Below are 18,021 nucleotides of genomic sequence, written 5' to 3' on the forward strand. Positions count from 1 at the left end.
TCCCAGCTGGACGTGCCTGAAACACCTCCCTAGGAGGCGGCCAGGGGCATCCTTACCAGATGCCCAAACCACCTCAACTGACTCCTTTCAACGCAAAGGAGCAGCGGCTCTACTCCGAGCTCCTCACGGATGACTGAGCTCCTCACCCTATCTCTAAGGGAGAAGCCCGCCACCCTTCTGAGGAAGCCCATTTCGGCCGCTTGTACTCGCGACCTAGTTCTTTCGGTCATGACCCAACCTTCATGACCATAGGTGAGGGTAGGAACAAAAATTGACCGGTAGATCAAGAGCTTTGCCTTCGGCTCAGCTCTCTTTTACGTGACAACGGTGCGATAGAGCGAGTGCAATACTGCCCCTGCTGCCCCGACTCTCCGGCCAACCTCCCGCTCCATTGTCCCCTCACTCGTGAACAAGACCCCGAGGTACTTGAACTCCTTCACTTGGGGCAAAACTTCATTCCCTACCTGGAGTACGCACTCCATCGGTTTCCTGCTGAGAACCATGGCCTCAGATTTAGAGGTGCTAATCCTCATCCCAGCTGCTTCACACTCGACTGCCAAGCGATCCAGTGAGAGCTGAAGGTCACGGACCGATGATGACATGAAGACAACATCATCTGCAAAAGCAGCGATGAGATCCCCAGCCCACCGAACCGCACACCTTCCCCACCCGACTACGCCTTGATATCCTGTCCATGAATATCACAAACAGGATTGGTGACAGCGCAGCCTTGGCGGAGACCAACCCCACATGGAATGAACTCGACTTTGTGCCGAGGACCCGGACACAGCCCTCGCTTTGGACGTACAGGGATTGGATACGCCCTAAGAAGGGACCCCCCACCCCGTACTCCCGCAGCACCTCCCACAGTCTCTCCTGGGGACCCGGTCATACGCCTTCTCCAGAGCCACAAAACACATGTAGACTGGATGGGCATACTCCCAGGCCCCTCCAGGATCCTTGCGAGAGTAAAGATCTGGTCCGTCGTTCCACGGCCAGGGCCGAAAACCGCATTGTTCCTCTTCAATCTGAGGTTCGACAACCGGCCGAACCCTCCTCTCCAGCACCTTGGAGTAAACTTTACCAGGGAGGCTGAGAAGTGTGATACCCCTGTAGCTGGCACACACTCTCTGATCCCCTTTTTGAAGAGGGAACCACCACCCCGTTCTGCCACTCCTTAGGCACTGTCCCAGATTTCCACGCTAATGTTGAAGAGGCGTGTCATCCATGACACCCCCTCCACATCCAGAGCTTTCAGCATTTCTGGTCGGATCTCATCAATCCCGTGGCTTTGCCACTGCGGAGTTGTTTGACTACCTCAGTGACCTCCCCAGGGAAATAGAATCTGATCCCCATCATCCTCCGGCTCTGCCTCTACCATAGAGGGTGTATTGGGATTTAGGAGTTCTTCAAAGTGTTCCTTCCACGCCCAATAACCTCCTCGGTTGAGGTCAACAGCGTCCCATCTTTGCTGTATACAGCTTGAATGTTTCCCGTTTCCCCTCCTAAGGTGGCGGACCGGTTTCCAGAAGCACTTTGGTGCGGACCGAAAGTCCTTCTCCATGGCTTCTCCGAACTTTTCCCACACCCACTGCTTTGCCTCCCTCACGGCCGAGGCCGCAGCCCTTCAACAAGTCCCGGAAGGCCTCTTTCTTCAGTCGGACGGCTTCCCTGACCACCAGTGTCCACCACGGTGTTCGAGGGTTACCACCCCTTGTGGCACCTAAAACCTTGAGGCCGCAGCTCTCCACCGCGGCTTCGGCAATGGAAGCTTTGAACATTGCCCACTCCGGTTCAATGTCCCCAACCTCCACAGGGATGCCTGAAAAGCTCCGCCGAGGTGTGAGTTGAAGATCTCACGGACAGGGACCTCCTCCAAGCGTTCCCAGTTCACCCAGCACTACTTGCTTGGGCTTCCCAGGTCTGTCCAGAGTCTTTCCCCACCCCTGACCCAACTCACCACCAGATGGTGATCGGTTGACAGCTCTGCCCCTCTCTTTACCCGAGTGTCCAAAACATATGGCCTCAGATCCGACGACACGATTACAAAATCGATCATCGACCTTCGGCCTAGGGTGCTCTGGTACCACGTACACTTATGAGCATCCTTATGTTCGAACATGGTGTTTGTTATAGATAATCCATGACTAGCACAGAAATCCAATAACAAACATCCACTTGAGTTCAGATCAGGGAGGCCGTTCCTCCCAATCACGCCTTACATCTATAGATGCAGACTTGTCAAAACCCGTTTTTTATAAATCTGTCCCCCAAATTTATGACCACTAAATTGCCCAAAATACAAAGTCTGGGGCAAAGCAAAACTTTAGTGCCCAAAACGTCAAACAAAAAGCTCTGTACCTTCATCCAAAAATCTTGAATCTTAACACACCCCTAAAAGGCATGGGTTGTGTCTCCAAATTCTGATTGACAATGCCAGCAGTTGGGCGTGTCTTTAAGCCTATCCAATAAAATCTATGTAAAATCTTAAATTCCATATCCTTACATCTATAGATGCAGACTTGACATTTTTTAGAATCCTAGTCCACTCTTCTTCCTTCAATACCAAATTCTAATTTGTTTTCCCATAATCTCTTGAAAGAAGCTAAAGCTCCATTCCCCAGACTCTGAATTGTCAGGGAGTAATACACTGATGCCTCGTGACCTTTTCCAAAAGCAGTAATCACCTCTCCCAAAGCATCTTCCGCTTTAGGGTGGTGTGTGCTTCTTCCAAAACCGTACAGAGCATTTGGCTGAGAACTGAGATCTGGGAATCCCAAAATGATGACCCAAATTTTCAAAAGATCTCAACACTCAAGGACTGAGTTCATCAAAAAAATGTAAGTCTCCTCCCAATATTAAATCAGCGGCTTGGAACATTCCTTCCAGATCAATAAAAAAAGCTCTGATCATAAACGTTAGGTGCATAAATAATAGACAAAACCAACATTTGCCCCTGAATTCCTGCTAAAACATTTAATTGTAGATGTTTACTTATTAATGAAATGACTCCCCTTCTCTTACTTGAGCCAGCACTAAAGAAAACATACCCACCCCATATCTTCCCAATTTTTTCAGCTTCCTGCTGGGAAAGATGCATTTCTTGAAGAAACACTATATCATATTTTTTAAGCTTAAGAAAATAAGTTACCTTCCTTCTTTCTATGGAGTGCCCCAACCCATTCACATTCCACAGGGAGAAAGATAACCCACTCATAATAATATGTGACATTTGATATAATAGAAAAAATTAATTGTGTGTAAAAAACAAGATTATACAGACCACATTCCAACATTATTGCAACAATCAAACCCCAAGCTCCCTCTCGATCCAAACAAACAGAAAAAAAGAAAAACATGCACATTGACCGGAGAAAAACAAAACAAAAAAAAACAGGCATCCTGGTTTCTCAAATGGTCAAATGTGTATTATTCACTCGGAGGCTGCATTAAAAAAAATACACCATGTCTTACTCAGTCCGTCAACTTTATAAAAGACATCCATGAAGATATTTTGCAGTCATTCTTTGTATCCATTCTCAATCTGGCTGGGAACTTCAGTATAAAAGCGATCATCTATCCATGCAAAAGTTTCTTGAAGGAGTCATGCCACAAAACAAACTCCAGCCGCTTGGCGGAACCAACGTAAAAAGAAACGAAAATCCAGCCCGGCTTCCTCGGACAGCCAGAGTAAGTACAATTAGTTAATCCACTCTGGAGATACATGAAAAACCCCAAATGGCTTACTCACCCATTGTTTTTATAAAAGACAGTGCTTGCCAGTGCATTAGCAATCTTCCATTGATGTAAGAGTTTCTTACATTCCTTGAATCGATCGCGTTTCTCTCTTGTCAAATTCGCAAAGTCCGGTAACAAGAAAATATTGTGATTCTTACAAGAAAGCTCTCCTTTGCTCCTCGCCTCACGCAACACAAGATCTCTATCGGATAATCTCAGAAATTTGGCCAGAATTGATCGGGGCCTGTCTCCCTCAGCAGATCTACGAGCCGGGACTCTGTGAGCTCGCTTGATATCCAGTTTATGGTCTGTTGTGTCGAGCAGACTTGGGAAGAGCTCGTCTAGGAAGTTAACCATATCTCTGCCTTCTTCATGCTCAGGAATTCCAACAATCCGTATGTTATTCCTTCAGCTCCTATTTTCCAAATCTTCCAATTTTTCCCACAAAATGTCCATGATTATTTTGGTCGCAGGCTGATTAACGGATATTAACCCTTTCCGATGACTCCAGATAATCGATCCATTTCTCAACATCTGCCACTCTTGTAACCAACTCAGAGAATTTCGCTTCCATCGCCGTAATCGAGCGCCGTATTACAGCGTGATCCTCCAAGTCAGCAACAACCTTCGTCAGCATCACCGAGATGTTGGACAGTTGACACCGAATTTTCTCTCCCGTCGCCCTTTCCAAATCGAGTCAGCGGTCTGCTGGCCCAGAGGATTCATCTTGAGCACGTAAGTGTCTTTTAATGTCTCCAGATTCCAAGGATTTTGACTTCTTTGCCATGTTTACCTCAAAGAACAAATATGTAACTGGGTGTATCGAATCTCACCGGATTATAAAATGCAAATAATTAAAAAAAAAAAAACAGCAAAGTGCGCAGAGCTTGTGATTCACACGTCTGCTTCTCTCATGGCGTCACGAGAACCTCCTCCATAATTAACTTTTGTGATAATCAGAATTATTAAAAAAAATGCTGTTGATTGAGCTTAATTTATTGAACCCAGAATATTCCTTAAAGGAACATAAATAAACAGAACCAAACAAAAATGCAGTTGCTGGTAAAAATAGCATATGCTTGTGTGTGTGTGTGAGTCCAGTGAGGAAAACCTCAACCTACAAAGGGTCATTTCCTGTCTAGCCCTCATGTGAGTTTATTGTATGACAGACACATGCTAAACCAGAGATGAAGAAAACTGTTTTGTCCATTTATATGTTGTACTGTCTATACACAGCAGCAACATGTACATAAAAGACAAAACATTGACCACACAACTGTTTTAAATCAAGATGCACTGGAAAGAATAGACAAGAGGGAGCAATCCAGAAGGAGTGAGAGAGATAAATGATGGGAGATTAAGAATTAATCTGTATGGTCTTATACTTAAAGTATTCCTGCAGAAGAATAAGAATGAAGAAAGTCCCCAAAAAAAAAACAACAAAAAAAGTTTGTTTTATTAAAAATAACTATCCAGTGTAAAATGTCTCAAAAGGGATATAAAACGTTCTAAGATTTAAATGCGGATGCATGGAGGATTCGGTTTTCAGAGTGTCAAGCGCCCCATGCAGGAATAAAACTTTGTGTCTCACAATACACAGTCAGTGGCTGACAATATGTGCAATTATGGTCTGTAGGTCTGTTACCCACACACAACTTCCTTATGAATTTAGAAAACATTAAATATATCACATGAGTCATATGTGGAGTCAGTTGCTGGGTTTCCATCTAAATGTTTCACATTTTTTAAATGCATTTCTAAAACTGTGACTAAAGAAATTACAAATCATTGCACGTTATCTTGAGGGAGCTCTCCTTGTCTTGATGGAGCAGCTGAATGACCTCCTTGCTAAGGGGAGAAATGTATTGGCAGGATTGGAGCAATTGTACCTTGTTTTATAAAATGCTACCAGAAGATGCCACATAATAAATGTAATATCTAAAATAATGAGGGCCTCTGCATACATGGGAGCGCCTGCTCTCAAACTGTTCTGGGAGATTGTGAGGACCCACTTTAAAGATCAGCTGTGGGATAAACACTCCCGAATGCCAAGGGCTATGCACAAAGAATTGTATGCCAAGGTTGGATCTTTCATTGGGCCAGTTCCATCAAGCAACACGTCATCGTTTTGTGAATAAACTGTTTCCATCACCTTAATGCGCATTTTAACTAATACAAAACTATAGAAAATCCACCTCCTTCTAGTGCATTACATTTTATGCAAATTTTGAGAGTTTAGGATTTCTTATGCACAATTTGATAATGCTAGTGAAGATGTTAAAGGTGTCCATAGATACGATCAGTTGTTTTTTTTCAGGGTGAGGAAAGCAGACAGGCACTTCAGATGAGCGGGTAAAATGTGCCATTTTCTGAAAGGGTTCGTGTTTTTCTGAAACATTAAGCCTAATGCTTTTTCTGAATGTTTGTTATGATACACAGTGCATAAATATTTAAGATTATGCAGTGAATATAATTTTCTACGTATTGTGTTGTAATGAAAACTCCTATCTGCCAACAACCAGGAAAAACTGTGCCCAGGTGTACCTAGGAGAATTGGTTCCGTTTTGAAGGCAAAAGTGTTCACACCAAATATTAATTTAGCTTTTTTATGTTTACTGGACTTTGGTTAATTGATAAATAAAAACAATTTATGGCATTATTATATGAGAAGAAATCCTCACTATGCAATATTTTTCACAAGTGCCTATAACTTTGTACAATTCTGTATTTTTCAAGGTAGCAAAAAATATATTTTCTTAGAAATATAATTTGTTTTTGTGTCAAGAATATCAAGATTTTCAGGTTTTAATTTATTCTCTTGATGATTACGCCACATGACATGTTTTACTTTAAGCCCCAGAAAAAAGTATCAAAATGACTTTGACTCAGTAATTTAAAACACGTTTATCATAAAAGTTATTTATTTTGTGCAAATATAATTTTTTTTGTTTTTTGAATAACTTTGACCCAGATACATATAAGTGTGCACACATACAAATTCATCTTCTCAGTCTCTCTCTCCCTCTCATGGGGGTATGCCCCTTAGTAATGATCACACTCTAAGCAAAAGCAGGGGGATTGCCTATTTGAAACACATTTTGCCATTTTGATGATCAACAGCTTGCCATAAAAACACATCGCTCATTCACTCAAACAGGCCAAATGCAAAATGAGCAGCTTCCAAACTGCAAATCCATCATAAAGTTTACCATATCACATTTATGCATGCATTTGTTTTACTTTATCTGTCTGTGATAAATTAGTGTACAAATTGATTTGCATTCCTGTCTGTCTGCAGGTTTTTATGGCCACTGCAAATGTGTATGTCTCTTTATCGGTAAGTCGTGAGAGAAAGAGAAAGGGGGTGAAAAAGTGGGCAAGAAGAGGAAAGAGAGAGATTTGAGGGGTTGACATGAGCAGCAGCTGGTTGGGTCATTAAGTTTTTTAACCTAGTTCTGCTATACAGGCATTAAGTCTCAACTTCCCTTTACACAGTGTGTCTTGGGTTTGTGTGCACAAACTTTTACAAATCTAACTGAAGATCTGAGACAGTAAAACAGGGATATACTTTTTGTCACTATAATCCTCACTTTAAAAGTATGCGTGTTTACATGTTTTAGTATCACGAAGTTACTGCTAGAATCTTGACCTCTTTCTTGAACTCAGCTCTGCAGCCCAGAAGGAATTTATTGAGGTTGAAGTAACTCCCAGTGACCAGTCTGTATACAAACATATGGGTGTTTCTTCAACTTTGGGCACTTTCAGTACTGTGGATTTCTAAAAAGTAAAGATTTTAAAAGTTTTTTAAAAAAATTTGTCTACTAACAATGTTCTGCAGTGTATGTACATGCAAACAGGAGATTTGTGTCATTTTGTTCTCTCTGAAAGTCATGAAAATTCACACTATAGTGTAATTCCCACCACATCTCAAATTCTGTGTTGTGTTTTTGTGGTGGAAATGATGGAGATGGAACAAACTATACCGGCTTTTGATAGTCTACTTTTGATAGTCTACTGAATGTTTGTTGAAACACTGTCTACTGTTACGCGAGGTGAGGAGTAAAGGAAGGCTTTCTTGTAAAAAACACAGCATTTTCTTGTTCCCAGATGTGGCAAATTCAACAAGAGAGAAATGTGATCGATTCAAGGAATGCAAGAACCTCTTACATCAAAGGAAGGTCACGTTTTGACTAATGTTCCCGGCAAAATTGAGAATAGATGCTAAGGATGGCCCCAACTAGCAATGTCCTTCATAAAGTCAATGGACTGAGTAAGTTATTTTGTGGTACTCAAGTTGCAGTCAAGTGGATTGACTCACTGAACATTCACTTAAGGGACACTCAATTCACGTCCGAGGAAATTGATTGCCTTTTTTCTTTCATTTTGTGCTGGTTCTGCCTAGCAGCTGGAGTTTGTTTTGTGTAGTAACACTCCTTCAGGACAGTGTTGTGGATGAATCTGCATGTTCTTTGTGCTAATGCCTCCTATTGGTTGGAGTTTGTTTTGTGGAGTATTTCTTGCAAGACATTGGAGTGATTAGGTCATTTGTTGCACTCATGAATCAGCCGAATGGGCCGGCTCACTGAACATTCGTTTGATTGTCCGAGGAAATTGAACAGCGTTTTATTTTTAATTTTTTGCTGGTTCTGCTAGTGGCTGGAGTTTGTTTTGTGGAGGAACACACTTTCGGGACAGTTATATGGATTAATTTACACGTTCTTTGTGTTTATTCTGCCTATTAGCTGGAGTTTTCTTTATAGATTATGTTCTGTTGTGTAATTCTGTCTCACAACATTTTTATAAAATCAGTAGTTTTGAGCAATCCGACAGCAAAGTTGTCACAGGGGTTCTCATAGGCGTACATGGACTGTTTGAGTTTAGAGGGATGGCATTGTCGTGCGTGGGGTTAATATGCACTTTGGGGTTTGATTATTGCAATAATGTTGTAATGTGGTCTTTATAATTTTTTTTTGACACACAATCAATTTTTTTTAACATTTCAAAATGTCAAATGTTTATTTGAGTGGATTAAGGGGATGGAGGTCAACTGGAGCACCCCTATTTCAGGAGTGATGCTCGGAGATGGGGAGGGTGGCGGCTTTTGAAGAAGGGTAATCTAGAAGACTGGGGAAATAGATATCTCATGTTTTTGGAGGGCTCTCGGGGAGAGGAAGTGGAGAGAGAGGTGTAGTTGTTAATATGTGTGATTATTATTATTATTATTATTATTTTGTGTGTGTTTCTATAATCATGTATGACCACTGGGATATTGTTGGGGGCCGTTGGAGATTGGGAGGGGTAATAGTGGGGGTTAAGTATTGATTCTCTGTATATATGTTTTTTTTCTGTGTTTAATATATTAATCAATAAAAAATTGTTTTAATTATAGACATTTTATCTCTTAATTTTGACTTTTATCTCATAACTTGTACTTTTTATCTCATAATTTTGATTTAGTATCTCATCATTTTGACTTTATCTCAAAATTACAACATGTAACATCTCATAATTTTGATTTAGTATCTAATAATTAGAACTTTTTACAGTATCTCAAAACAATGACATTGTATTTTTTATTTCAACATAATTTTTATCTGATAATAATGTATTTTTTAAATTCATAGTTATGACTTTATATCATGAAATTTCGATTAATCTCTCTATAATTTTGTATATGATGGAAATTGGCTGCTATAGAATAAAAAAAAAATTATAGAAATAATTTTCATGCAATGACTATTGACATGGTTTATGTTTATATAATTCTGTTTAGATTAACATAGTTTTAAACATTTAATAATTTGTATAAATTTGTATAAATTTTTATAATGGATTTTCATAGTTTAATATTGAAAGTCTTGGTCAGGGACAAGGCTACCAGAGTACCAGAATTAAATAATGAAGGCCAGTTAAAAGTTTCCAAGTCAGTTTTAATGTTTAATAAAACAAAAAGAGTTTGTTTGAACAATTTCATGTTGCAGGGTTGATTTTTATTCAAAGTTGAAGAAAGAACCATACATTTGTTCTCTCATAACCCTCTAAATGTTGAAGTATTGCTGAAATTATGTTGCATGGGCAGTGGAAATGTCTTTCTTCTTTTCTTTTCTTTTTTATTTGATTTTTTTTTTTTTTTTTGTCACAGTCGATAACTTAAACACATTTAATTCAATATTATGTTTAATGACTGTGAAAACAGCTGTATTGGTGTGAAGTCTTACCACAATCACAGTCATTTTTGTTAGGCATGGAATAAATGAACATACAACATTGTAACGGTCAGCCACAGATTCAGTCGTTCAGTCGTTCTCCTGAGTGTTACCAGAGAATGGGGTTACATCTGGAAAACATTAAAACCATTACACCAAGAAATAAGTGAAGAGGGGGAGAGTGAGAGAGCGAGAAAGAGAGAGAGAGAGAGAGAGAGAGAGAGAGCGAGAGAGAGGAGGAATGCAAGCAGTTCTTGTGAGTTGATGTTCCAGATCATTGCACTGTACCGAACGACTCCTTTCATCTTCTCTAACACTTTTCGATAACAAAATAGCTCATACACGCACGCAAGCCTAACTAAGACAACGTTGAGGTTTTAAATAAGGCTGATAAGTACCAAAAAGAACACAATCTTCAAGATGTTGCTAGGTGTGCTAGTCCCAAGATTTGCTGAGTAAATGTGAACAGTGCCATCTTCTGGTTGTTTTCTGATATTGCCATTACCATGTCTGACCTTTGACACTACAGCATGTAACATCAGAATTATTTTGAAGTTGTGTGAGAATAATTTTTTTTAATAAAGAGCTGCTGATGATGTTTTTTCCTCATGTGGTGTTTCCAACCTTAGTGATTATTTATTTTTACAAGAGAGGCTGTGTGTTTGTGTTTGTGTTTTTTTTTTTGCGAAAACAGCAATTTAAACTGCCTTACAATAGCTATGGCACATAAGGAAGATGTGAAATGTATTTCCTGACTTCCCTTCTTCTGTCTGTTTTTGATTCTCTTTCTTATATACAGTCGCATATATACGTAAACCTACACATAGTACATTGAACAATGAGCTAAAATTGTGTTTCTGAATGAGGAGACCCACTCTACCAGTCCAACAGGCTGTTTTTCTCTGTCCTCTCTACCTCTCTCAAGCTCAAAGAGAAATAGAGAGAGAAAAGACAGCGAGAGGGAGTTGTAATGCAGAAAGAAAGACATGACATAATAACCATATTTCAGACAGACCTTTTTTGTTTTGATGTCCATTTGAAATAAAACACCTAGAGGCAAACATTGAATGGAACACCTGTTACTACTTCAACAGAGCATTATGCAGGCCGGTACATCTGCAGGCCAGTGTTGGAGTATGGTGGTACAGTATACACTGACAGATATCAATTATTTCATACTAATGATAACATCAGAGCATATTGAAGAGAGAGTATTCCTTTTATACTCTTCTCTATTACAAATATAAATCCATTAATCCATCAGTGCCCTCTTATTCTCTAGCTCCTAAAGCTACGCAGGTTTGTATCTGTAAATCTCATGCAAAGAGTGAAATGATTTTGAGAAATCATTCAACAGTTTATATATTGTTTCGTCAATACTGAAAGATTGGTATGCCTTTCTCACGCTCAAGTAAATGTTTAAGTCGTGACCAAATACTTGAATGGTTGTTAGTGTGTGTGTGTGGGTTTGCATGTGCGCTTTATATATAGTAGATTCATTTTCTCTTACAATTTGTTTTTAACATTATTTAATGGAATATTCTACAATACAATACAAAACACTTCTGTAGTTCCCCTTCTGTCATTCACTCGATGTTGTGTTGATTGTAGTGACACAAGGGGTCTTTCTTGAGAGCCTCGCGTACCTCTGGATTTGAGAAAAGACCAATGAGAAATTGGCAGACAGAATTTGCATGTCCCGCCCACGGACATACGGGTATAAAGGGAAGCGGACGTGTGTCTGTCAGTAAGATTTTTTCTTAGGAGCCGAGCGGTTGTGCAACAGCAAGCTGAGTTTCACTACTGCTCCACTCACCTCTATCAGAGCATTGGCGTTGGATATACGGAGCATTTCCAGTGGCTTTCTCCTTCTCTGCACGCTGTGCAGTCCACGCCCCTGGGTGCTTTGACAGCGCTTCTGTAAAGAGTGTATACCCTCTAAAAGAGAAGTATTTTTCCCTCTAAAAGAGATAATTTTTAATTCATAGAAGAGTAATACACAGCAGGCATTGAACATCCTTTTCAGGACGTGTCTTTTTAAAGATGCCCTTCCACCTCTGTGTAGTTCCTGGATGCGGCTGTTTTCTCTCTGATTCTGATGGTCATAAGCACTGCCTTGCGTGTTTGGGCTGCGATCAAATGGAGGCAGCATTTATGAATGGTTTATGTTCTCATTGCAAGAACATAGCCATGGCAACGTTGCGATGGTGGCTTTCTTCCTTCCAAGGGAAAGCCACGAACTAGCGCACGCAGTCGGTGCTAAAGTGCCTCGCTCTCTTCAAGCCTGGCACAGCGGTTCCTCTAAAACAATTCCAGAGGCTCCTGGGGCATATGATATCTTCAGCACTAGCTTCAAACTCACGTCCCGAGATGGGCATGGCGCCACGGCATGTACCGTGTGTTAATCACCCCTTCCTGTCAGCCGGCAGACTTTGAACCCTTGGACAAACCTCTATGTTCTGCAGACAGGAGTCCCCCTACAGCAGGTGTCCAGATGTGTTGTGGTCAACACAGATAACTCTCAACTGGGTTGGGGCGCCGTTTGCAGCCGCTGACTCCTGGAGAGGGCACCCACTGCATTGGTACATTAACTGCCTAGAGTTGCTGGCTGTATTCCTTGCCTTGCGGAAGTTTCTCCCGCAGATTCGGTGCAAGCATGTCTTGGTCTGTTCAGACAGCACCGTGACGGTAGTGTAAAGTCTCTCCACCCCGGTCGCTGTGTTTGTAGAACTCCTCCCTACCACGCGACACTTCCACATGTGGCTTGACAACCCATGTGACGTATTGGCCACAAGTTACCTCACCCCAACCTGGGCAGGATGTGGTCTCCACAGAGTGTTTTCCCCCTGAAAGAACAGGAATGGAAAAGAACGCCTTCCCCAGCCGCTTTATGCTCTATGACGAGAAACATAGAGAGAGAGAAAAGGCAGCGGATGGCGGCTTGCACCCATGATAGTCATGTCGCTTGTTCCCCCCTCTCAAGAAAGACCCCTTGTGTCAGTACAATCGACACAACGTCTCATTCCCTCCATCAGGGAACGGAGGATACAACAGTAACCATGACGTTTTGCATACCTCTCTATCTGCATAGTGTGCAGTGCATATTTATGGCGAGACCTGAGTCGCTGCTGACTCCAAAGGAGGAGATGGTGGGCGAGTTGTGACATATGACGAGAGCGCACACCGCCTTGGCAATTTATGTACACTACAGTCGCGGTGCTGTCTGAACGGACCAAGACATGATTGCACCGAATCAGCAGGAGAAACCTCCGCAGGGCAAGGAATACAGCCAGCAACTCTAGGCATTTTGGCTAAAGGATGCCAGTATGTGTGTGTGGTTTTGATCCCTGTTGGACAGAGTGAGTCCCCAAAGTATGCAGTAGGACAGGAAGACCTGACGCACTTATTTCATAAAGTCTTGCTAGGCAGCTCTCGTTCATGCTAATGACTGATACAGGGGAAACCACATTCCTAGATATTTCCTCTCTCATTCTCCTCTTTCTCACTCTCTTTGAAAGTCCTCGTTTCACAAACACATACTCCTGAGGTCTGCCAAAATGTGAGAATCTCTTACATGTAACATTCCGCACTGTACCTGGCACCATCTCACATTGAGCAGAGACTATTTGAGATGGCATTCCTAAGCTTAACCCCTTGCCTGGTTTACATAGAATCTATAACTAGAGAGGCAACTTGGAGTTTTCCATGTGTCTCTCAGATGACCCTAAGATGCCCCCTTTCAGGCCACCCAGAAAATAGCTTCTGTTGAATCTATTACAAAATAACATATATATCAGCATGTTAGGACTTCATGCTGTTAAACTTCAGAATGATCTGTGTTAGAAGGGAGCAATATAAAAAGACGTTCACAATCGTTCACAAATAAAATGCTAGCTTCCATAACTGAATTTCTGTCTTTTGAAGTGCTTCATGTTCAAATACAATTTTAAATAAATAAATAAATAAATTATTAAACAATATTCTCTCCAGCACCATCAAAATGGGCCAATATGCAATAAAAAGGCAAAGCTTATTTAGCAATAAGTTAATAAAATTTTCTTGGGTTTTTGAACTCACTTTTAATCTAAATGTTGAAGAAAGTGGTCTGAGTGAAGTCTGATTAGTGTCAACTGAATATGCGATATATGTATATACTGTGTAAAAGAGTAAATAAATGTGTTTTATCAGTGTTTGCTGCACCGCTGCATTTCGGAACTCCATCGCTACTGAATCTACAATAAATCAAAGGTGTCATTTAAGGGTGGGACAGGTAAGACATGTCCCTACCACTTTTTGTCTTTAACAACTTTGTCCCCACCACTTTATTTAGTAGCTTTTGTCAAGCAAGTGTCTATTGCAAAATAAATAGCAAAACTTGTAAAGTTCTTGAGCAGGAGTGTCCATTTCGTTCATGTTTTATAATAAGTTGCAATCCAGTGTTGGTTTTTGTTATTTTGAATGTTATGAAAGTGCTCATTGTGGCTGTTATCAGTGGCTTTGAGCAATGTTCTCACATGCACTCTTCTTGCTCTGCTGTTGCACAGCTTGTGCTTGTTTTTAGTTAAATCACAAAGCAAAATGCAATTATATATGTGCTCATGATATACATCCCCGGACATACAGATGCAATTTTCTTTCATTAAATTAAAAAGTTATATTAGGGTGGATTAGAACCCAGAACTCATAGTACTAGAGGCTGATCCGTGATATTTACTGATCCATGTATCTATCTACTGACTGAATAAATCCCACTACTGACAGTGTAACGTACGGATCAGGTAATCAAATTAATTATGCTAAATATTTATTGGAGTGCTTGAATTGGTCATCAAGACTGACTATTTATCAAAACAGTTGAAAAATATTTGAAAATATCTGCACATAACCTAGTTAATATTCATGAGTTTCGACACTTCGTGAAGTCACCCCCCTCCCCCTAAACTGTCCACACCACTTTTGAAAACAAAGTGACGGCCTTGAGCAAAATGTAAGATTTTGTAAATACAAGTTCTGATCTAGCAGTCTAAAATGAATGCAATAAGATAAAAAGATGTATCGCAAAATTATGCCAAGATAACACATAATTTTTTTACAGAGTTGTCCTTGCGGGATACACACACACACAAATTACTCTTTTCAACTTTCACGAATTCATGAGTTACTGGTTTCAATCGGTTGAACAAAATATTCACTGAATGACTCTCTGAATCTGTCAGAGCGATTACTGAATCAACATTTGACTAAAGTTATCATTAAGCCATTCACATCACCAGCGACATCGCGAGAGAAAGTGACGCGATCCCAAACATTTTCAATGAGAGCACAGCAACTTCTGGCAACATAAGTTTGTTGCGACAGATTGCCTTGGAGAGCAAATGACAAGCGACTTTCGCAAGCGACAACCAATGAGAGTGAAGATTGCGGAGCGCACATCATCTGTCTCCTGGCAGACTGGAGACGAGTGCAGGCAATGGGTTGTGCTCCAGTAACATTATAGCTACAAACAGTAGGAACAAGAGGTCACAGAGTCTAGTGACACCAAATGACAAAAAAAATCGCTGGCGGTGTGAATGGGGCTTTGCTTTCAGAAATTAAACAAGAGCTGTTCTGAAGATTTGTGAACCTTCAACCAGTATCATTACTTACAGATGTTCATATGACAACATGTAGTTTAAGTTACATTTGTTAAAGTAAAGATTGTTTAGGTAAAAAAATTATGTAAATTAAATCTATACAGCTGTATTTTTTATTTTAAATTAAAATGTATTTTTTCATTTGTTTTTAAACTTAATATATAAAGCTCAAAGTTATTCCCCCGATGCAGAAACAGAATTCTTTAAAGTTTTCAAAAAGTAATTTTAAAGTTGCAGTTTATCATTTTACTGATAGCAATGAAGTAGTTGCAATCCATTCAAAATTAAAGAACTTGCTGAAAGGACACTTGAATTTGAAGAAATTATCATTTAAATGGGACTTAACTGACTAACTATACAAAAAGTGTCTTTGACATACCTATCACATTTACAATACATAAAGGTATTGTATATATTTGTGATCACAATGATCTCTCACAGAGAGAGAGAGAACCAAATGAGAGACTGAAAGATAAGAGATACTTAAAAGATAATAGTTGGAAATCTCAATTATTCATAGTGTGCAGCCCTACTGGAACATTGTTGGCCAACAGTTGAAACTGGTGTCATTCTACACTTCCGTTTAACGTGAAATTCCGAGGAGAAGTTGGGAGTGACAGAATGTTGCAAAGCTTGAACCCTACATGGAGCTCAAACAATGCAACTACCCTGAGAAGTGTTATCAAAAGTACCAGTACTTCGGTACTAAATTCAAAAAGATGTAACAATACCAGTGTTTCTGTAGTACCAATAGAACTGAACATTAATCCAAGTGACATGTCCTAGTGTGATTATTAAACAGATAAAGGCTGCAATATTAGTGTAGATGATCGATGTCCTTTCAATGAATGTATAAATCCGACCATCCACTAGAAACTCCACAGACATTGAGAATCATTCACGTTGTTTGAGATGACAAAACAGAGCACTAATCCACTGTAAAGGACATATTAGATGACTATATTTGTATAATTAAAACACAGCATTTGCACTTTAATCTCAACTCAACTTCATTTATATAGCATTTAAATCAACAGAGATGACTGAAGTGCTTCAAAGTAATAACATTTAAAACGTAACATTTCAAAATTACCACATACACAAACACCAGTTATCTAAAATGTAAACACTCCAAAACTGTGTCCTACATTTCATTTGTCAGTCTCAAAGGCGAGAGTAAAGAGGTTATTTAAAAGTCTTCAATGATCACACTGAGCCAAGTGTTGTGAACTGTTTTATCCAGGAAAGTGAACCTTCTTGCAAAAAACACATGTCATAATAAAAGCACAATTCAAAATATAAGCTAGATGCTTGAAAATGAAGAAATTAAATAAAACATTTAATAAAAATATATTACAACTGTATAGTAAAATGTAATATTCTCTGTAATAATAATAATAACAACAACAAAAATAACAACAATAATTAAAATATTTATCACAAGCCAGACAGCTGTTGATTAAAAGTTTGGCAGAAAGCATTTAATGACATGTTATATTTTCACTTAATAATAGTTTTAAGAATTAATTGTTAAGACTCAATTTTGATGATTAAATGTTCTGCAAAATAATGATCATTATTAAAATAATTATTAAATTATTAAAAAATAACCAAACTTATGTGTTCAATAGCACATTATCTTATTAGCATATTTTTGCTGTGGTATCCAAATTGGTGTCAAGAACTGGGAAATTTCACTGGTATCATATGGAATCAAAATCCCGTCAAAAGTATTGTGGTCACGGATCCAAAAATAATAAGTATAAATCAAAAAAATTGTAAGCACAGGTTAAAAAAATTCTGAATGTGCCATTATGTACTGATCCTACGTTGGCATAGTTGGCACAGCTACATGTCGTTTCTTTTTCCACGATACTGTAGTGTAATCAGAATCAAGTGACCAAGCGTCCCAACGTCAAATAATGCAATAAAGTTGGCTGTACTTTGGACTTCTTTTTCACAAATAGTCACAAATTTAGGGACTGTATCTTATGATACAGGCAACATTGGAGCAAACATATCCAAAACATTTACGAACATTTCCACAACATAGAGTATACAACTTCAGTAACATTTGAAGCAAATTACTTACAGGCATACAACCAACTTCAAAGTGCGCATGTTGGTGTTAGCAATAATGCACACTTTTTTTATTTTTGATATAATAAAAAAAAGGCCAATTATATGTAAGTATTTCTATATTTATCAGTATTGCAATAGGCCTTGCCGTCATGATCTAAATTTTATTTCTATGAAAAGCGGATCAATTTGGGTTCTGAACTCGTGACTACATTGGTACAGCTAGTAAAAACATGCATCAATCATCCACGCCAACCCAGCCTTGCTTTTTTTTTCTTTTTTTTTTATATGCAGCTAATAACCTACAAAACAAGGAAGTCTTCAATAATTCCTAAACTAAAACTCTGCAAACTAATTTCAGCTGA

Source organism: Xyrauchen texanus, chromosome 26 (assembly GCF_025860055.1).
Source record: "Xyrauchen texanus isolate HMW12.3.18 chromosome 26, RBS_HiC_50CHRs, whole genome shotgun sequence".
NCBI classification, from domain to species: Eukaryota; Metazoa; Chordata; class Actinopteri; order Cypriniformes; family Catostomidae; genus Xyrauchen; species Xyrauchen texanus.